Source organism: Bos indicus x Bos taurus, chromosome 7, assembly GCF_003369695.1.
Source record: "Bos indicus x Bos taurus breed Angus x Brahman F1 hybrid chromosome 7, Bos_hybrid_MaternalHap_v2.0, whole genome shotgun sequence".
Taxonomy (NCBI): domain Eukaryota; kingdom Metazoa; phylum Chordata; class Mammalia; order Artiodactyla; family Bovidae; genus Bos; species Bos indicus x Bos taurus.
Window position 1 is genome coordinate 16,723,760 of NC_040082.1, and position 19,371 is coordinate 16,743,130.

General features: G+C 39.0%; 1 protein-coding gene across 3 annotated transcripts in view; it reads left to right on the forward strand.

Moving 5' to 3' along the window:
* KIAA0825 (KIAA0825 ortholog) overlaps positions 1–19,371 on the forward strand; it is a 428,728-nt gene that overhangs the window by 20,415 nt on the left and 388,942 nt on the right. For 2 of the 3 annotated variants that reach the window (XM_027545600.1, XM_027545602.1), the window contains exon 2: positions 17,728–17,874. The exons of the other annotated variant lie outside the window; for it this stretch is intronic. The gene's annotated coding sequence lies outside the window, so the exon portion shown is untranslated. The remainder of the gene's footprint in view (positions 1–17,727; positions 17,875–19,371) is intronic. 3 annotated transcript variants of the gene reach the window in all.

A 19,371-nucleotide genomic window follows, 5' to 3' on the forward strand; every position in this document is an offset into this window, starting at 1 on the left:
CCTAACTGATATACTCAAGTGAGGGAAAGAGACCTAATTCTAGTCTTCAGATGCTTCTGTCTAGTGAGAGAGAGCACAAAAATAATTACAAAATGCAAGGGAAAATACCCCATTGAGAATGGTGGAGGAGGGACCTTTACAATCTCATTAGCAGCATATGATGGTTTCAGTTTTTCCACATTCTCTCCAATTCATGTTACTGTCTGTCTTTTGATTTTAGCTGTTCTACTGAGCTATGAAGTGGTATCTCTTGTGCTCCCAATTTATGTTTATCTAATAATTAATGATGCTTAGCATCATTTTTTGTACTTACTGGACATATGTCTATCTCTTTTGGACATGTCTATTCAAATCCTTTGTCATTTTTAAAGTGAATTGCTTGTCATTTTATTTTTAAGCTAAAGTAGTTCTTAATAGATTATAGGATCAGATCAGATCAGATCAGTCGCTCAGTTGTGTCCGGCTCTTTGCGACCCCATGAATCGCAGCACGCCAGGCCTCCCTGTCCAACACCAACTCCCGGAGTTCACTCAGACTCATGTCCATCGAGTCGGTGATGCCATCCAGCCATCTCATCCTCTGTCGTCCCCTTCTCCTCTTGTCCCCAATCCCTCCCAGCATCAGAGTCTTTTCCAATGAGTCAACTCTTCGCATGAGGTGGCCAAATCTCTTTATCAGATATTTGATTTGCTAATATTTTCTCCCACTCTGTAGGTTGTCTTTTCACTTTATTGATCATTTGAAGCACAGATATTTTTTATTTTACACCCATGATTTCCTCTAAAACTTGTATATATGTTTAGGTCTTTGATTGATTTTGAGTTAATTTTTGTATATCTTTTGATGAATTTGACTTCACTCTTTTACATGTTGGTATTCAGTTGTCTCAGCAACTTTTCTTGAAAAGACTAATCTTTTTCTATTGAATTTTCTTGAAATCCTTGTCAAAAATCAATTGAACATTCTATGGATTTATTTTTGGACTCTTGGTTCTATCCCATTGATTATATCTCTCTTTATGCTTATCCTTTCACACAATTTTGATTACTGTAGCTCTGTAATAAGTTTAGAAAGTCAGAAATGTGAGTTCTCTAACTTCATTCTTCTTTTTCAAGATTTTTTTGGCTGTCCCTTGTATATCCAGCATGAATTTTATGATCCGTGAGTTAGTATCTGCAAAATAGGCAGCTGGCATTTTGATAGAGATTGCTTTGAATCTGTAGAGTAATTTGGGAAGTATTGCCAGTTTAATAATATTAAATTTTTCAATCCATAAACAATGGACCTTTCATGTATTTAAATCTAATCCAGTCTCTTCCAGTGATGTTTCACATTTTTCAGTGGATAGGTCTTGCACTTCTTTAGTTAACTGTTTTCCTAAATATTTTTTTTCTATTTGATGTCATTGTAAATGGCATTTGTTTCCTAATTTTAAAATTGTTAAGTGCTAGCATATAAAAATATAATCTATTTCTGTTTGTTAATCTTGTGCAACCTTTGCTGAATATTAGCTCCAGTAGTTTTGGGGTTTTCTTTAAAGGTTTTCTTTTATTTTTGGTGTACTGCGTTTTCGTTGCTGTGTGAGGGCTTTCTGCACTTGACCAAGCGGGGACTGTTGTCCAACTGCAGTGCACGGGCTTCTCACTGTGGTGGCTTCTCTTGTTGCAGGGCACCAGCTCTAGCGCGCGTGGGCTTCTTTAGTTGTAGTGCACAGGTGCACAGGCTTAGTTGTACCAAGGTGTGAAAAATCTTCCTGGACCCGGATTTGAATCCATGTCCCCTGCGTGGACAGGTGGATTCTTAACCACTGGACCATCAGGGAAGTACCTTTAGTTTGTTTTAGAATTTCTTAACAATTTCCTACATACAAGATCATGTCATCTATTAGTAGAGATAGTTCTCCTTCTTTCCAGTCTGGATGCCTTTTATTTACTTTTGTTAGAACCTCTAGCCCAATCAGTGTTAAATAGAAGTGGTAAAAATGGGCACACTTGTCTTGTTCCTAATCTTCCAGGGAAGAGCTTTCAGTTTTTCTCCATTAAGTATGAAGTTAGCTGTGGGATTTTTGTTGATGTCTTTTATCAAGTTCATGAAATTCCCTTCTACTCCTAATTTGATGAATGTTTTTATCATCAAAGAGTGTTGGATTTTGACACATTCTTCTTTGTATCTATTTTAGGTCACCATGTAGTTTTTGTCCTATGTTCTGTTAATGAGGTGTATTACATTGGTTCTTTTCCAGTGTGTTAATTCAGCCTTATGTTCTTGGGATAAATGCCACATCAGTTCAGTTATGTTCATTCACTCAGTCATGTCTGACTCTTACTGACCTCACGGACTGCAGTACGCCAGGATTCCCTGTTCATCACCAACTCCTGGAGCTTACTCAAACTCATGTCCATTGAGTTGGTGATGCCATCCAACCATCTCATCCTCTGTTGTCCCCTTCTCCTCCCGCCTTCAATCTTTCCCAGCATCAGAGTCTTTTCAATGAGTCAGTTCTTCGCATAAGGTGGCCAAAGTATTGGAGTTTCAGCATCAGTCCTTCCAAAGAATATTCAGGACTGATTTCCTTTAGGATGGACTGGTTGGAACTCCTTGCAATCCAAGGGAATCTTAAGAGTCTTCTCCAACACCACAGTTCAAAAGCATCAATTCTTCAGTGCACACTTTTCTTTATAGTCCAACTCTCACAATTGTACATAACTACTGGAAAAACTATAACTTTGACTGGATGGAATTTTGTTGGCAAAGTAATATCTCTGCTTTTCGATATGCTGTCTAGGTTGATCATAACTTTTCTTCCAAAGAGCAAGCATCTTTTAATTTCATGGCTGCAGTCACTATCTTAAGTGATTTTGGAGCCCCCAAAATAAAGTGTGTCACTGTTTCCATTGTTTCCCCATCTATTTGCCATGAAGTGATGGGACTGGATGCCATGATCTTTGTTTTCTGAATGTTGAGCTTTAAGCCAACTTTTTCACTCTCCTCCTTCGCTTTCATCAAGAGGCTCTTTAGTTCTTCACTTTCTACCATAAGGGTGGTGCCATCTACATATCTGAGGTTATTGATATTTCTCCCGGCAATCTTGATTCCAGCTTGTGCTTCATCCAGCCCACCATTTCTCATGATGTGCTCTACATATAAGTTAAATAAGCAGGGTGACAATATACAGTCTTGACATACTGCTTTCCTGATTTGGAACCAGTCTGTCATTCCATGTCTAGTTCTAACTTTGCTTCTTGACCTGAATACAGAGTTCTCAGGAGGCAGGCAAGGTGGTCTGGTATTCCCATCTCTTGAAGAATTTTCCACAGTTTGTTGTGATATACACAGTCAAAGGCTTTGACGTCGTCATTAAAGCAGAAGTAGATGTTTTTCTGGAACTCTCTTGTTTTCTCGATGATCCAATGGATGTTGGCAGTTTGATCTCTGGTTCCTCTGCCTTTTCTAAATCCAACTTGAACATCTGGAAGTTCACGGTTCATGTATGTTGAAGCCTGGTGTGGAGAATTTGAGCATAACTTTGCTAGCTTGTGAGATGAGTACAATTGTGTGGTAGTTTGAGGATTCTTTGGCATTTCCTTTCTTTGGGATTGGAATGAAAATTGACCTATCCAGTCCTGTGTCCACTGCTGAGTTTTCCAAATTTGTTGGCATATTGAGTGCAGCACTTTCACAGCATCATCTTTCAGAATTTGAAATAGCTCAACTGGAATTCCATCACCTCCACTAGCTTTGTTCATAGTGATGCTTTCTAAGGTCCACTTGACTTCACATTCCAGGATGTCTGGCTCTAGGTGAGTGATCACACCATCGTGATTATCTTGGTCATGAAGATCTTTTTGTACAGTTCTTCTGTGTATTCTTGCCACCTCTTCTTAACATCTTCTGCTTCTGTTAGGTCCATACCATTTCTGTACTTTATCGAGCCCATCTTTGCATGAAATGTTCCCTTGGTATCTCTAATTTTCTTGAAGAGATGTCTAGTCTTTCCCATTCTGTTGTTTTCCTCTATTTCTTTGCATTGATTGCTGAGGAAGGCTTTCTTATCTCTTCTTGCTATTCTTTGGAACTCTGCATTCAGATGCTTATATCTTTCCTTTTCTCATTTGCTTTTGGCTTCTCTTCTTTTCACAGCTATTTGTAAGTCCTCCCCAGACAGCCATTTTGCTTTTTTGCATTTCTTTTCCATGGGAATGGTCTTGATCCCTGTCTCCTGTACAATGTCATGAAGCTCTGCCCATAGTTTTTCAGGCACTCTATCTATCAGATCTAGGCCCTGAAATCTATTTCTCACTTCCACCGTATAATCGTAAGGGATTTGATTTAGGTCATACCTGAATGGTCTAGTGGTTTTCCCTACTTTCTTCAAGTCTGAATTTGGCAATAAGTAGTTCATGATCTGAGCCACAGGTAGCTCCCGGTCTTGTTTTTGCTAACTGTATAGAGCTTCTCCATCTTTGGCTGCAAAGAATATAATCAATCTGATTTCGGTGTTGACCATCTGGTGATGTCCATGTGTAGAGTCTTCTCTTGTGTCGTTGGAAGAGGTGTTTGGTATGACCAGTGTGTTCTCTTGGCAAAACTCTATTATCCTTTGCCCTGCTTCATTCCGTGTTCCAAGGTCAAATTTGCCTGTTACTCTAGGTGTTTCTTGACTTCCTACTTTTGCATTCCAGTCCCCTATAATGAAAAGGATATCTTTTTTGGATGTTAGCTCTAGAAGGTCTTGTAGGTCTTCACAGAACTGTTCAACTTCAGCTTCTTCAGCATTACTGGTTGGGGCGTAGGCTTGCATTACCGTGATATTGAATGGTTTGCCTTGGAAACGAACAGAGATCATTCTGTCATTTTTGAGATTGCATCCAAGTACTGCATTTCAGACTCTTGTTGACCATAATGGCTACTCCATTTCTTCTAAGGGATTCCTGCCTGCAGTAGTAGATATAATGGTCATCTGAGTTAACTGGAATGACACCCATTCCAGTCTATTTTAGTTCGCTGATTCCTAGAATGTCGACGTTTACTCTTGCCATCTCCTGTTTGACCACTTCCAATTTGCCTTGATTCATGGACCTGACATTCCAGGTTCCTATGTAATACTGCTCTTTACAGCGTCGGACCTTGCTTCTATCATGCGTCACATCCACAACTGGGTATTGGTTTTGCTTTTGCTCCGTCCCTTCATTCTTTCTGGAGTTATTTCTCCACTTACCTCCTGTGGCATATTGGGCACCTACCAACCTCTTTCAGCGTCCTATCATTTTGCCTTTTCATACTCTTCATGGGGTTCTCAAGGCAAGAATACTGAAGTGGTTTGCCATTCCTTTCTCCAGTGGACCACATCCTGTCAGACCTGTCTACTATGACCTGCCTGTCTTGGGTGGCCGCACATGACATGGCTTAGTTTCATTGCGTTAGACAAGCCTGTGGTCCGAGTGATTAGATTGACTAGTTTTCTGTGATTATGGTTTCAGTGTGTCTGCCCTCTGATGCCCTCTTGCAACACGTACCGTCTTATTTGGGTTTCTATTACCTCGGACGTGGGGTATCTCTTCAGGGCTGCTCCAGCAAAGTGTAGCCACTGCTCCTTACCTTGGACAAGGGGTATCTCCTCATGGCCGCCCCTCCTGACCTTGAACGTTGAGTAGCTCCTCTTGGCCCTCCTGCACCCGTGCAGCCACTGCTCCTTGGACATCGGGTTGCTTCTCTTGGCCGGCTCCCCTGACCTTGGGCATGTGGTAGCTCCTCCCGGCCGCCACCCCTGGCCTTGGGCGAGGGGTAGCTCCTCTCGCCTTGCTTCTGTGTGGTCTGTCGCAGCCGTCGCGCTTATAGTGCTTAGCCACGGTGTAAAGTACTTTTACGGAGAAGGCAATGGCAACCCACTCCAGTACTCTTGCCTGGAAAATCCCATGGATGGAGGGGCCTGGTGGGCTGCAGTCCATGGGGTCACTAGGAGTTGGACACGACTGAGCGACTTCACTTTCACTTTTCACTTTCATGCATTGGAGAAGGCAATGGCAACCCACTCCAGTATTCCTGCCTGGAGAATCCCAGGGTTGGCGAGCCTGGTGGGCTGCCGTCTATGGGGTCGCACAGAGTCAGATAGGACTGAAGCGACTTAGCAGCAGCAGCAAAGTACTTTTATATGTTACTGGATTGAATTTGTTAATATTTTGCCAAGTATTTTAATCTATATATTCATAAGGGATATTGGTCTATAGTTTTGCATTCTTGTAGTGGTTTTTTCTGGTTTTAGTACCAAGGTAATGCTGGCCATAGAGCATGAGTTGAGAAGTGCTCCCTCCTCTTCTGTTTTTGGGAGGATTTGTGAAGTGAGTGAAAGTCACTCAGTCCTGTCCAGCTCTTTGGGATCCCATGGACTGTAGCCCACCAGTCTCCTCTGTCCATAGAATTCTTTAGGCCAGAATACTGGCCTAAAGTGGGTAGCCGTTGCCTTCTCAGGGAATCTTCCTGACCCAGGAATTGAACTAGGGTCTCTTGCATTGAAGGCAGATTTTTTTACCAGCTGAGCTACCAGGGAATATTACTTTTTGGAAGATTCATCAGTTAAACCATCTGATGTGTGCTTATCTTTGTGAGAAAGTATTTTGATCGTTAATTCAATCTGCTTTCTTCTAATAGGTCATTTCATATTTCTTAGTCCCCAGTCATTTCAGAACTTCATGTCTTTTTAGGATTTGTCTATTTCATCTAGGTTATAAAATGTAATAATGAACACTTGTTTATTATATCCCTTTATAATCTCTTTATTTCTGTAATTTTAGTAATAGTGTTCCTCCTTTCATTCCTAATATTAGTAATTTCAGTCTTACCTCTGTTTTTTGTGTATTTGTACAGTATGTGTGTATTTGTCTGTGTGTGAGTCTAGCTAACGCTTCATCAATTCTGTTCATCTTTTCAAATAATCTTTTTAGTTTCATTGATTTTCTGTATTTTTTCTGTTCTCTTTTTATTTATTTCTAATTTAACCTGTTATTTTCTTCTTTCTGCTTGCTTTAGGTTTAGCTTGCTCTTCTTTTTCTAGTTTCTTACAGTTCAAGGTTATGATATTGATTTTAGATTTCTTTTTTAATATAATTATTTAGCCTGCAGTTTCATTTTCTTCTGATGTGTTTGTTTGACTTTGATTTTAGGGTAATACTATCATCACAGAGTGAGAAAGGTTTCTTTCCTCTGTTTTTAAAATGAGTTTGTGAAATGTTGGTATTATTTTATTTTTTTATTTCATAGAATTCACCAGTGAAGACCTTGGATCTTTGCTTTTCCTTGTGGGAAGGTTTTAAATTACTGATTCAGTCTCTTTACTTGTTTTAGATCTGCTCAATTTTTACATTTCTTCTTAATTTGGTTTTGGTCATTTATATCTTTCTAAATATGTGTCCATTTCATCTGTATGTCTACTTTTTTGGCATAAAGTTGTTCATTGTGTTGTTTTATAATCTTTTCAGTTTCTGTATGACCAGTAGTGCTATCTTTTTCATTCATTATTTTGGTGATTTGTGCTGTTTTTCTTTTTTTCTTGCTCAATCTAGCTAAGTATTTGCAGTTTTGTTAACATTTTCAAAAATCAATTTTGACTTTTGCTGTCTATTGCTTTTCTCTTTTCTGTATCATTTATTTCTGCTGTAATCTTTATGTTGCCCTTCTTCTTCTTACTTTGCATGTGGTTTGTTCTTCTTTTTCTAGTGTTCTGAGACTGAATCTTTGTGTTTTTTTGACCGAACCGAGTCTTCATTGTGGTATGCAGGTGCTTTAGTTGGAGCATGTGGGATCTAGTTCCCTGATCAAGGCTTGAACCTGGGCCCCCTGGCATTTGTAGCGCAGAGCCTCAGCCACTGGACCTCCAGGGAAGGCCCCTGAAACTGAATCTGAAGCTACTTGGTCAAGACCTTTCTTTGTGTTTATTTCTTTGTTTATTTTTGGCTGTGGTGGGTCTTTGTTGCTGTGCGTAGGCCTTCTGTAATTGGGGCGAGTGGGGGCTGCTCTCTAGTTGCTGTGCAGGCTTCTCATTACAGTGGCCTCTTTCGTTGCAGAGCACAGGCTCTCGGGCATGCAGGGTTCAGTAGTTGTGGCTTGCAGCGTTTCTTGCCCTTTGACATGTGGAGTCTTCTTGGACCAGGGATCAGACCCATGTCCCCTGCATTGGCAGGTAGATTTTAACCCTTTTACCACCAGGGAAGTCCCTTCTTTTTTGATACATGTTTCAAGCTATAGATTTCCTTCTACAGCTTTTTGTGTGTCTCATAAAATGTGACACATTGTGTTTCCACTATAATTTAGTAAACAATACTTTCTAAGATCTTCTGTGATTCCTTTTTGACTTGTTATTTAAATGTTCTTTAATTTTCAAATATTAGGAGTTTTCTAAGATTTTTTTAATGCTATTGATTTCTGAGTTAATTCTGTTGTACTTATAGAACATACCTTTTATGATCTTATTGCTTTGAAATTTATGGTACTTTTTATGACCTGGAATATGATCTATTTTTGAAAAAAAAAAAATTGACCTTTGGGAAAAAATGTGTATCCTGCCATGATTAAGTGGAGTAGTCTATATGTAGAAATTAGATTATGTAGATTGATAGTATTCAGATCTTCTGTACTTTTGCTGATTTTCTATTTAATTCCATCAATTACTTAGTGCAGAGGATTTAGGTATATAATTATAATTCTCAAATAGTCTCAAATTGCTTCTTTCAATTCTCTCATGTTTTGCTCCATTGATTTTGAGGTGCTGTTTTAGGTGCATGCGTGCTAAGTCACTTCAGTCGTGTCTGATTCTTTGCAACCGTATGGACTGTTGCCTTCCAGGCTCCTCTGTCCATGGATCCTCCAGGCAAGAGTACTGCAGTGGATTGCCATGCTCTCCTCCAGGGTATCTTCCCTACCCAGGGATAGAACCCACGGCTCCTGCGTTGTAGGCTGATTCTTTACTGCTGAGCCACCAGGAAAGCCCTTTAGGTGCATATATATTTGTAAATATAGTGTCTTTCTAATGTATTGACCCTTTTATATCCATTTTTCTCAAATACTATTCCTTGAAGCTTATTTTGTCTAATTTTAGTAGCTCCAACTCTTATGTGTACTGTTTGCATGGCTTATCTTTTCCATCTCTTAACTTTTAATTTATTTATTCTCTTTGAGTGAAAAATATGTCTGTTACAGATGATACATGGTTGCAGCTTCCTTTTTTATCTAGCCTAACGATTTCTGCCTTTTAATTGAGGTGTTTAGACCTTTAACATTTAATGTATTTGTGGATGTGATCAGTTTGCATTTTCCATATTACTTTGTTTTTATATGACTTATCTTTCTTATTTCTTTCCTCTACCTTTGTTGCCTTCTTTTGTATTAGATTCGTATTTTAATATAGTCATATTTTAATTTCTAGTGAAACTTTACCTTTTAAAAAGTTATTTTCTTAATGTTTGCACTAGAGAATATAATCTACATCTTAATTTACCAGAACAAGCTTAAGCATTTAATATCAACTAAATTTTCATAAAATAGAGAAATTTTGTTCCAGCATAGTTTTATTCCTTTTTCCCATTTCTATTATTACCATGTGTATTACATGTCTACATGTTTTAAAGTAAACAATGCATTATTATAGTTATTGCTTTATGCAACTTATATCTTTTATAGAGTTCAGTTAAAAGAAACAAGGTAACATTTTAGAGAGTCTTTCTATTAGCCCACATTTTGCCATTTCTGGAACTCTGTTTATTACTGTGGATTTAGGTTACCATCTGATGTCATTTCCTTTCAGTTTGAAGGATTTCCCTTAATATTTTCTTATACATGTCTGTTAGTAACAAATTCTCAATCTTTATCTTCAGTTTTAAAGTGATGGCTCTATTTTGCTTTCAATTTAAAGGTAGTTATTCTCAATTAACTTATATGCAGAGTACATCATGAGAAACGCTGGACTGGAAGAAACACAAGCTGGAATCAAGATTGCCGGGAAAAATATCAATAACCTCAGATATACAGATGACACCACCCTTATGGCAGAAAGTGAAGAGGAACTAAAAAGCCTCTTGATGAAAGTGAAAGTGGAGAGTGAAAAAGTTGGCTTAAAGCTCAACATTCAGAAAACGAAGATCATGGCATCCGGTCCCATCACTTCATGGGAACTAGATGGGGAAACAGTGGAAACAGTGTCAGACTTTATTTTTCTGGGCTCCAAAATCACAGCAGATGGTGACTGCAGCCATGAAATTAAGACGCTTACTCCTTGGAAAGAAAGTTATGACCGACCTAGATAGCATATTGAAAAGCAGAGACATTACTTTGCCAACAAAGGTTCGTCTAGTCAAGGCTATGGTTTTTCCTGTGGTCATGTATGGATGTGAGAGTTGGACTGTGAAGAAGGCTGAGCGCTGAAGAATTGATGCTTTTGAACTGTGGTGTTGGAGAAGACTCTTGAGAGTCCCATGGACTGCAAGGAGATCCAACCAGTCCATTCTGAAGGAGATCAGCCCTGGGATTTATTTGGAAGGAATGATGCTAAAGCTGAAGCTCCAGTACTTTGGCTACCTCATGCGAAGAGTTGACTCATTGGAGAAGACTGTGATGCTGGGAGGGATTGGGGGCAGGAGGAGAAGGGGATGACAGAGGATGAGATGGCTGGATGGCATCACTGACTCGATGGACGTCAGTCTGAGTGAACTACGGGAGTTGGTGATGGAGAGGGTGGCCTGGCGTGCTGCGATTCATGGGGTCGCAAAGAGTCGGAGACGACTGAGCGACTGATCTGATCTGATCTGATCTGATTCTCAATATAGGATACTTAGTGGACAGTTTTTTCTTTCAGCATTTTGAATTTCTCATTTCACTGACTTCTGGCCTCCATTGTTTCATGGATGCTCACATTACATGAGCATTTACTTTTCCCTTGCTGCTTTTAAGATTTTCTGTTTGTCTTTGTCCATCAGTGGTTTGATTATGTTGGAATATCCATCTCTTTACATTTGTCCTGCGTGGGGTCTGTTGAGCTTTTGATGAGTACATGAATGGTTTTACAAATTTGGTATATTTTTTATTCTTTATTTTTTCATATATATTTTTTCTATCCCTTTTTGTGTCTCCATTTTTTTCTGAGATATTCATTACATGCTTTTTGATATGGTTATGATTATCCAAAATGTATGAGTCTTTGCTCATTCTTTAAAAACTATTTTTTCTCTTTGTTCTATTTATATGCATCTATTTTAAATTCATATTGAAATGCAAAGTCAAGTCTACCAGAGGAAGTGTTACTACAAACAAAGTTAGTGGAGGTGATAGAATTCTAGCTGAGCTATTTCAAATCCTAAATGATGATGCTGTCAAAGTGCTGTACTCAATATGCCAGCAAATTTGGAAAACTCAGCAGTGACCACAGGACTGGAAAAGGTCAGCTTTCATTCCAATCCCTAAGAAAGGCAATACCAAAGAATGTTCAAACTACTGCACAATTGCACTCATCTCACATGCTAGCAAAGTAATGCTCAAAATTCTCCAAGCCAGGCTTCAACAGTACGTGAACTGTGAACTTCCAGATGTTCAAGTTGGATTTAGAAAAGGCAAAGGAACCAGAGATCAAATTGCCAACATCCACTGGATCATCAAAAAAGCAAGAGAGTTTCAGAAAAACATCTACTTCTGCTTTATTGACTATGCCAAAGCCTTTGACTGTGTAGATCACAACAAACTGTGGAAAATTCTTCAAGAGATGGGAATACCAGACCACCTGACCTGCCTCCTGAGAAATCTGTATGCAGGTCAAGAAGCAACAGTTAGAACCAGACGTGGAACAACAGACTGGTTCCAAATCAGGTAAAGAGTACGTCAAGGCTGTATATTGTCACCCTGCTTATTTAACTTATATGCAGAGTATATCATGAGAAATGCTGGGCTGGAAGAAGCACAAGCTGGAATCAGTATTGCTGGGAGAAACATCAATAACCTCAGATACGGAGATGATACCACCCTTATGGCAGAAAGTGAAGAGGATCTAAAGAGCCTTTTGATGAAAGTGAAAGAGGAGAGTGAAAATGTTGGCTTAAGGCTCAGCATTCAAAAAATGAAGATCATGGGATCCAGTCCTATTGCTTCATGTAAATAGATAGGGAAACAATGGAAACAGTGAGAGACTTTATTTTCTTGGGCCCCAAAATCACTGCAGATGGTGACTGCAGCCATAAAATTAAAAGACTCTTGCTCCTTGGAAGAAAAGCTATGACCAACCTAGACAGCATATTAAAAAGCAAAGACGTTACTTTGCTGTCAAAGGCCTGTCTGGTCAAACCTATGGTTTTTCCAGTAGTCATGTATGGATGTGAGAGTTTAACCATAAAGAAAGCTGAGCATCTAAGAATTGACGCTTTTGAACTATGGTGTTGGAGAAGACTCTTGAGAGTCCCTTGGACTGCAAGGAGATCCAACCAGTCCATCCTAAAGGAGATCAGTCCTGAGTGTTCATTGGAAGGAGTGATACTGAAGCTGAAACTCCAATACTTTGGTCACCTGATGTGAAGAACTGACTCGCTGGGAAAGATTGAAGTTAGGAAAAGTAGACGACAGAGGATAAGGTGGTTGGATGGCATCACCGACTCTATCATGAGTTTGAGCAAGCTCTGGGATTTGGTGATACCAGGGAGGCCTGGTGTGCTGCAGTCCATGGGGTCGCAAAGAGTCAGACACAACTGAGCAACTGGCTGAACTGATTTTAAATCCACTGGTCTTCCTTGGTAGCTCAGCTGGTAAAGAATCTGCCTGAAATTCAGGAGGCCCAGGTTTGATTGCTGGGTCAGGAAGATCCCCTGGCGAAGGGATAGGCTAGGCTACCCACTCCGGTATTCTTGGGCTTCCCTGGTGGCTCAGACAGTAAAGAATCCTCCTGCAGTGCAGGTGACCTGTGTTTGATCCCTGTATTCAGAAGATTCCCTGGAGAGGGCATGTCAGCCCACTCCAGTATTCTTGCCTGGAGAGTCCCCATGGACAGAGGAGCCTGGAAGGCTACAGCCCATTTGCTCACAAAGAGTTGAACATGACTGAGCCCTAAGCACAGAACTTTTAAATTCACTAATCCTTCAGGTCATCGTGAATGTGTTGTCAGGTTCCTAAAGTGAATTTTCACTTAATATACTTTCAAGTCTAAAATTTCCATTTAGTTGTTTTCCAACATTTTTTCTCATTATTGAGAATTTCATTTTTTTAAATTCATCATTGCCTTACTTTCGTTTTGTTTTTTAAGTGTGGTCACCTTTGGTTCATTGAATTTATTTATAATTCTGCTTTAAAGACTGTGTTTAAATTCAATATCTAGATATACCCAGTTTCTATTGGCCACTTTTTCCCTCCTTGCATATCTTATAATATCTTGTTGAAAAGTAGATACTTTAGATCATATATTGTGGCAACTCTGGATTCTGATTTTTTTTTTTTCTCCCTGTTACTGCTTTATTTGCTTGTTTTTTTGTTTAGTAATTTGCCTAAATTAAATCAGTAACATCTATTTCCCTTGTGATAGGTAGCCACTTATGTACTTTTTCTTTATTTCTTTTTGAGATTCTTGTTATTAGTTTTACATTTGGCTTCCTGGGACTTGCCTCTCTCTCTGTGAAGCTTAAATGATAAGCTGATGGCCAGACAGTGAATGTGCGCAAACACTTCAAGTCAGTAAATTATCTGTCATCTGCTCATGAATCTCTGTATTGATAGAGGAACACATTTAAAATTTACATTGTTTTCAAGTGTTCCCCACTTTGGTTCCTACTGAACCCTTTCCCATTTCCTCTGTGCTGTGATTGTTCAGCCTCAGCAATGCGTGGGTAGCTTTGTTCCTCTCAGGCTTCCATTGGACATACTCTTTGCCATAGTCAAGAATGTACTTGCCCCAAGGGTGAACATAACTTGGATTAATAGAGCTGTTGACTCTCTGTGCTCGCTCCCTGTTGTAAGGCCATCACTTCCAGTGAAACACTGCAAAAGGCTGGCATCACCCACCACTCAAGTACCACTGAGCCCCCTTTGACCTCTGCAAAGTTCTGGTGATCTTCCCCACTCTGGAAGAACCTCTGTACTCACTGAATTGTGGTTGGTATCGACAAGAGCACCTCTCGGCTAGACTACAACAGGGTCCTAGTTTTCTTACCTAAAAATGAGTAGTTTTTCAGATATCAATACTCCTCAAATCGTTATCTTCCTTTGGTCTATTTATGGGTGACGGGGTGACTAAAATGGTTGTATTTGTCAGTTTTATCTAGCTCTAAGGTTTGACTTCTCTCCATCTTCTTTTGGGGCACATTTTTGTTTTATATTGGTTTTCAGATGTAAACACAAAGCAAAATGATTTTCTTCAAATGCCCGATAGTCCTTGGCTGTGCTTTCATATTACAAAGAAGCAAGTCCAGAAGCTGCCTAGAAACTACATTTGGGTGGCACCGATTTGATGGTACAGTTTGCTTTAGAGTGAATAGGCGGATAACCATGATTATGCTGGAAGTCTGCTGAAGCCAGAACGAGGCAGATTTTTCTATGGAGGCACCCATGCTACCTTTCCTAGTACTCTGTTCTATATATAGCAGTGTGTATATGTTAATCCCAAACTCCTAATTTATTCCTCCCCTACCTCGACCTTTTCCCCTTTGGTAGCTATAAATTTGTTTTCAGATTCTGTGAGTCTATTTCTTTTTTGTTCATTTGTATCATTTTTTTAGATTCCACATGTAAGTGATATGATTATTTTTCTTTGACTTAATATGACAATCTCTAGGTCCATCCATGTTCCTGCAAATGGCATCATTTCATTCTTTTTATGGCTGAGTAATATTCCATTGTATATACGTACCACATCTTCTTGGGTCCTGCTCTCATCTGTTCTTTTCAGGATTTTCTGTGTGTTTAGTCACGCAGTCATTTCTGACCCTTTGTGACCCCATGGACTGCAGCACACCAAGCGTCCCTATCCTTCACAATCTCCTAGAGTTTGCTCAGACTCGTGTCCATTGAATTGGTGATGCCATTCTGCATTGCCACGTTTCTTCATAGTTATTTTTTTAGTGGATTATGAACCCATTTTTAAAGAACAGTTTGTTGTATTTTTTTTATTATTATTGTAGTGGTTATTATTATTTTAGTTACTGCCCTTTCTCTTTCTTTACCTGATTCTGTACCCCACATACCTTTGGGTTTACATTTTCTTTTACCTGTGTACACTCACTTTTTGTCAGGTGAGCAACATTACCAATGTTGACAGTTTCTAGAAAAGTAAGTCTTGATTTTTTCCCTTGGTCAGCTGTTGAAGGTTATCATTGAAGGACAATTCACTCTATAGGCTGACATTGTCATCAAGAAAGCAATTTCAGTTATTTATGGTTTTGCATGAAATCTTGTGATTTCAGATATGGAGTATAGGTAATACGTTGTATCTCTATAATGGCTCCCTAAAGTGGGCGTCTCCACTTAGTTCTTTAACCAAACTGAACCATGTTGCGCATTAGAATTCCTCTGTTTTCTATTTTGTTCAGATTTAGTTCGTAGACTGGCCAAATTGTCACTGAGGCTTTTCGCCTGTTTCTGATGAAGTTTTAGCTGGATATCAGCTTGGATTAATAGATGTTAGTAATGTTTAAGCACTTGTATTGCAGATAGCAGGGAAAGGCAAGAAGTATGAGAACAATCAATAAATATTGAGAGAAATATCTAGAGCCTTCTTCATATTAGTTTTATAGTTGAGGTGGCTCAAAGGGTAAAGCGTCTGCCTACAATGCAGGAGACCAGGGTTCGATCCCTGGGTTGGGAAGATCCCCTGGAGAAGGAAATGGCAACCCACTCCAGTATTCTTGCCTGGAGAACCCCACAGATGGAGGAGCCTGGTAGGCTACAGTCCACAGGGTCGCTAAGAGTTGGACACAACTGAGCGACTTCACTTTCAAGCCTAATGAAGAGATCATTCTGACTGATCACAAATCATCAAATAGCTTTTTTTTTTCTATTAAATAATATACTTACTGTTTGACTTCTTTTCTTTTCCTTTTAGTAAGGCAAGATAAAGAAATAATTATAGATTTTGGAATGTTCATAATGTCAAGCTACAGAAAAGTGTAGTAAGAGTTTTACAGATATCCTGGGTAAACATATCGATGTACAAAATTACACAAATATAAACAAAACATGAAAAAGCCCTTGCAAAGAGATATTATTTATAGTAACATTCAAAATATGAAGTTCCTGGGAACAAATCTAACATAACGAGATGTGCAAAACTCCCATGAGGAAATAATAAAGCATTATTTTGTGACAGTAGAACCTCAATAAGTGGAATGATATGTCATACACATGGCTTTGGGAAATAAGGTTTTATAGGTGCCCAGTTGGATCAGTTCAGTTCAGTTGCTCAGTCGTGTCCGACTCTTTGTGACCCCATGAATTGCAGCACGCCAGGCCTCCCTCTCCATCATCAACTCCTGAAGTTCACTCAGACTCATGCCCATCGAGTCAGTGATGCCATCCAGCCATCTCATCCTCTGTCGTCCCCTTCTCCTCCTGCCCCCAGTCCCTCCCAGCATCACAGTCTTTTCCAATGAGTCAACTCTTCACATGAGGTGGCCAAAGTACTGGAGTTTCAGCTTTAGCATCATTCCTTCCAAAGAAATCCCAGGGCTGATCTCCTTCAGAATGGACTGGTTGGATCTCCTTGCAGTCCAAGGGACTCTCAAGAGTCTTCTCCAACACCACAGTTCAAAAGCATCAATTCTTCGGTGCTCAGCTTTCTTCATAGTTCAACTCTCACATCCATACATGACCACTGGAAAAACAGTAATCCAAGTCTATGTCCCAACCAGTAATGCCCAGTTGGATCAGTTCAATCAAATTTATGTGTATTTCTGAGGGGAGGAGAGACTACTTGACAAAAGATTTAAAAATTATATAGAGAGACAGAGGCCAAAAAACAAGAACGACTGCAGTGTATTTTGATGCAGGCAAAGTCAGGTAGATTGGTGGAACCTCAGTAGTGACTGTTTAGACCACAGACTCACCTCTTTGGTGACTTTACTTGGGAGGTTATTAGAAACACAGAATCTCAGGTCCTGACCCCAGATCAGCTGAGTCGGAATCTGCTTTATCAAGATAACCTAGAAGAGTGGGGAAATGATTTTTTTTTTATTTAAATTTTAAAATTTACTTTGTAATATTTTGGCCTCATCATGCGGCATGTGGAATCTTAGTTCCCTGACCGGGAATCGAACCATAGTCCCCTATATTGGAAACTTGGAATCTTAACCAATGGACCTCCAGGGATGTCCCAAATATGGCTTTAAGAAACAGTTCTGGGCAACTGGTAATTAAACAAGAAAGCTCTAATTGTACTGAAAGGTATTGCTTGATTCATATGGTGCAGCCATCCCTTACTGTCTGTGATCTACGTTTCTTTAGGAACATTTGAAAACTCAGTGATAATAAAAGGGCTACTTTGTGCATATTTTTAAGGTGCGTCTGTTATCCATGTGCCAATACTCTATGAGTCTTCTTGTTAATAAGCTTCTTTAAGGTGCCCCGACTTCAGGATGTCTTTATATGTTTCTAGCATCTCTTGGATCGAGTCTGTATATCATACCTTAACGGTAGTGCTGTCACTGCCAATGAAATCAGTAATGTTGTAACTGTGCCTCCTCCACGTGGGTGATAAAGCTATATCTAATTATTTTATAGATGTGCTTTGTATATTTGGGAAAAAAGCTGCTGAAGACACTGACGAAAAGGCAGCTCTTCTACTGACACTTCAGAAGGAAATAAGTTACCACCTACGTTAGGATTAGAAGACCAGCTCATTCTTAGAATCTTCTGAAACAAAATTAGGTAAGAAATGCTTTTCATCATATTTTAAATGACTTGTCCTCCATCTTCCCAGTTTGCTTGAAAGCTTCTATAATTCTATTCCTTTGGCCTCGAAGAGAAATGCAGTTAGCATTTTCCTCTAGGAAGGCAGCATGCCAGCCAGCTGTCAGCTTTATGATGTACCTGATCTCCGATGTCAGGGGAAGCACAATTCAATTTTAAAGTAAGTCTTCTGCGCACTACTGCAGCAGGGCTGCCAGCATCTCTCTTTATGTTCCTTTCTTTGAAATTCTCCCTTTTCCTCAAACAGTATAGTTTTATTTTTAAATCCTTTGTGTAAGATGAAACTAGTACTAGCTGACTTTCCTTGTCCTTAGCTAAAAATCAATGAATTGACTGAAATTATCTGTAAATACTTCTGCTACCCTTTCTCATTTCTAGAAAATAAAGTACCACTGCTTATTTAACTTATGACTTGTCTAAACATGTTGAAAGCATTGACTATAAGGCATAACACTCAGACTCTGAAAGAGAGAACTGTGACAAGTTCAGTCAAAAGGGAAAAGAGGAATAATTTATAAAAGGTGCTGCAGATAATGATGCCAGCCAGTTATTTTAAAATGCATCCATCTCACCTTTTAATGAATTAGATTTGTCAACAGGAAATGTTTTATGCACCACTTCTAATAAAAGTGGCATGCTAGGAATGCAGTGCTTTGAGGTTGGCTTCTTCAAAGCTTCAGAGTATCTTCAATTCAAGGATATTTTTTAAATAATAGATATTAAAAGTATATTTAAATAATATTAAGGTTGTGACACAAACACCAAATGACAAAATTCAGAGGTTTCAAAGCAAAGGCTGACATGCCATCACTTTTTCACATAGTAACTGTTTTTTAAATTAGGAGTGTAACAGACTGATTTGGGGATTGTGTGTCAGTTTAACTTTAGATTCTCTTGTTGTTTTCGCTGGTGTCACAACCTTAATGTCAGCTTTTCAAATAGGTTTCTACATTTTCTTTGGTTCGGGGTCATTAAAAAATGCATATGATGAATCTGAGAGGCATAAATAGGTCACACTGAAGTGAAATTCCTTGACTCTCTGGTACTGAGATACAGCTATTACCTGCCTTGTAAGTGGAAAAAGTTAGCTCAGGCATTTGGTAAATTTCTGTTTTTCAAAATTTTGATTCAGACCATTGTAAGCCCAAATGACAAAACATGATGTTGGTATAATTGTGTTCTTGTTCTTCTAATCCAAACCACCCAATTTTGTTGATTATAATCCCTAGATATTAAGAATCATAATTCCCACAGGTGATTGTTTTTTCACTTAGAATACAAGTTAATCCTGACAATTATTTCAATAGAAATATACTTATTCAGTATAATTAAGTATAGGTAACTCTACCTTAAATTTTTCCATATGCCAGCCTTTTATATAAACACTTTTATGCAGATTTGGGGGCAAATGTGATTTTTTTTTTAAAGGTAACACTTGTTTAGAAAGCAAATATA